This window comes from Mus caroli, chromosome 9, assembly GCF_900094665.2.
Source record: "Mus caroli chromosome 9, CAROLI_EIJ_v1.1, whole genome shotgun sequence".
Taxonomy (NCBI): Eukaryota; Metazoa; Chordata; class Mammalia; order Rodentia; family Muridae; genus Mus; species Mus caroli.
This window is the reverse complement of record NC_034578.1, coordinates 25,823,336-25,826,249: the sequence shown is the minus strand read 5'-3', so window position 1 is coordinate 25,826,249 and position 2,914 is coordinate 25,823,336. Positions and strand designations below refer to the sequence as shown.

Here is a 2,914-nt window from a genome sequence, read left to right as displayed (position 1 = left end):
TTGGGGTGACCAGATGACTCCCTGAGTGATTGTACTTAATGTGGTAAAGTCTGATAACCTGCTTTCACTCCCTGGGACCCTTACAGTGGAGAGAGAGACTCCTGAAATTTACCTCCACAGGTGCATCATGAAGCATACACGTGTGTGTGTGTGTGTGTGTGTGTGTGTGTGTGCATGCGTGCGTGCACATGCGAGCAAGGGTTCATGCTCATGAGTGCATACACATATACGTGAGTAAATAAATAAATAAATAAATAAATAAATAAATAAATGTGATCTTTTTAAAATACTCACAGATAATTCATGTGTACTCTAGAACCAGCAGTACAAAAAGCAATTAGTAGGTATGTTTCAAAACCAGCCTAAAGAGCACCTGCATATGGTTTTGTGTTTTGTTTAACTATAGACAAAGACTTCCTCATCTGTGGGCAACAAATGAATCCTTGTGTTGCAACCCAGAACTCATTATTCAGTATGTATTTTGTATATTTAAGAAGGAACATAGTTATACTCAAGGCAGCCGGGAGGTTATTAATAACTATTAAAGTTGGTTCAACGAATCAAGAGTTAAGAATGTACGACAGAAGATGTGAGCCACATGTCACTAGATGACAGAGGCAGCTCATGGCCCCTTCCAGGACAACAGTGGTTCCTGTTTTCAGTATGACACTACCATCATCATGCTACCCATTTTCAAAGTTCTGAAAAAAAAAAATGAATGGGGTACTTTAAGCATGTAACAGAGTCTGAAATAAGTTTTTTATTGGTTTGTGAGGGGCAAGACACATAGGTCCTCCTCAAAAATCTCTAGATGGCCTGCCTGATGGTGTGAACACGGCATTACCCATGACTCCATGGGCTTTGTTATCAAGCAGCTCTTGTCAGGGCTTCTGTCCCTCCCTGCCACCCTGTCTCCTGACTGAGGAGACAATGAGCTCCACAAGGAGAAACTGTCTTGCGGAGTGATGTGTGAGCCTCAGAAGGCTTCATCACTCACTCGGAGACGTTGGCACAGGGGCAAGTTAGTTCTTATGTGACATTAAAAAGCTCACTTCAGTGAGGAAAACAAACAGATAAAGCACACCCGCTAATGACTTCAGAAGGCCAGAGAGCAGCTGAAGTATTGTTTTTTTAAATGCAATAGATTTTAAACGGCATTTCCAATAATGAATAAGTCACCCAATTACTGCGCTCATCTCATCGCAAACACCTGTCCCAGTGAGTTGCAATCCCCAGAGTGACTTTTATTTTTAACAATATTTATTATCACGAGTGTTATCACATTAGATGAAATCAGCTGGAGATGGCTGCTGCACCGATGGCATCCAGACACTGTGAATAGAACGGATTTGCCTCCCCGCTTTGGGTACTGCAGCTGCTCGGAGCTGACATTACTGTCAGTCCCCAGCAGACAAGAAGGAGGATCTCAGAACTGCCCTGTAGAGTGAGAGCATCCTAGGGGTCCCCCATGGCTGTCATCCTCAAAGGCTCCTAGAGAATTTCACAAAGCACCTGCTGGAGACATGTCTAGGAACGGCTTCCCTTAGCATTGGAAGGCCAGTGCTCTGGGGAACGGGACATTGTCACTGCCACACGGCTTTCCCTGTTTGCCCCAAGGAACTGCTAGAGAGATTTTAAGAAGGCAAAGGGAGAATGACTCAAAATGCCTTGCTACATCTGTTTTTCTCTTCAGATGTGACCCAGAAATCAGGCGAAGGATATTTATACAGTTTCTCCAATGTCCCTGGTGTTCAGCTTGTCACTCGTCCTTATGAAGGATGTAGTCGAGAAAGCAAGCTTGCACCAGGCCACCTGTGCACACTCCATAAGACAGCACTCTTTCTATTCTTGAGTCAGTGTACACTGAAGGCCTACTATGTGCTTTGTGTTCAATATTTTGTGAGAAAAATGCCTTCAGTTAAAGAGATTCTGGTTCTAGTAGCCAGAGAGAAGTAGCCTTGTTACAAATAGATTATAGAGTAAAGTCTTTGGTAGATACTGAACTCTTGGAACTAGACATACCTTATAACAAGAACACGTGAGAAGTACCTTCCCTAAGGACAGAGAGAGACTAAGTGGTCAAAATAGATTTGGAAGCTGAGAAACTAGTTTCCTAGATGCATGAACTTGAACACTGTGCTGGAGAGCTTCCTAAGAAGATGAGTGACAAGGATAAAATTGCTACCATCATTTGCAAGTTTTCACTGTAGACTAGACAATGTGCCAAGTGTTTAAAATGTATCATATAATTTAATGCTTAGAACTGCTGTGACGCCTAGGTGTATGAACCAGTCTTAGTTAAAAAGCTTAATTTAACACAAGCATACCAGGGCAGACACTAAGGTTACAGTGCTTAGGAAGAGAGATTCCTCTTCTTGCTCTTGTTCACTTCTCTCTCTCTCTCTCTCTCTCTCTCTCTCTCTCTCTCTCTCTCTCTCTCTCTCTCTCTCTCTCTGTTTCTTGATACCCTTCTTTTTATCTCTACTGTCCATGCTGGATTCTAAACCAACTCTTTCTATATGATGGAGTCAAAAGTCAGGCAGACCACATCTAGATCTCAAGGCCTTCCTTACCAGGGCAAAATTATAAGGAATTTCACAGTAAAGACAGCTGTTGACCTGTTTTTATTGAATTTCTACTAAAGACTAAACAACAAAGGCATCTTAGAAGGCATTAAAATGACAGTCTCTTTCCTAAGTACCACACATTGGAGCCAGAGATATGGAGGAGAAACTTGAGAGCTAGCCTGATGTGTTGGTAGAAAAGTAGACCTTAAGGCCACCTTTTACATGGGTTAGAAACTAGAGGGGAGGACCAGAGGGAAAGAGAGAGAGAGTGGAGGGAGAGAGGGAGGGAGGGAGAGAGAGAGAGAGAGAGAGAGAGAGAGAGAGAGAGAGAGAGAGAGAGAGAGAGA

General features: G+C 42.9%; 1 non-coding gene across 1 annotated transcript; it reads left to right on the top strand.

The window, feature by feature from the left end:
- Positions 1-374: 374 nt before the first annotated feature.
- LOC115032067 lies at positions 375-504 on the top strand. Its single transcript, XR_003837707.1, has one exon. It is a non-coding gene; the product is annotated as a small nucleolar RNA SNORA40 (small nucleolar RNA).
- Positions 505-2,914: the final 2,410 nt, after the last annotated feature.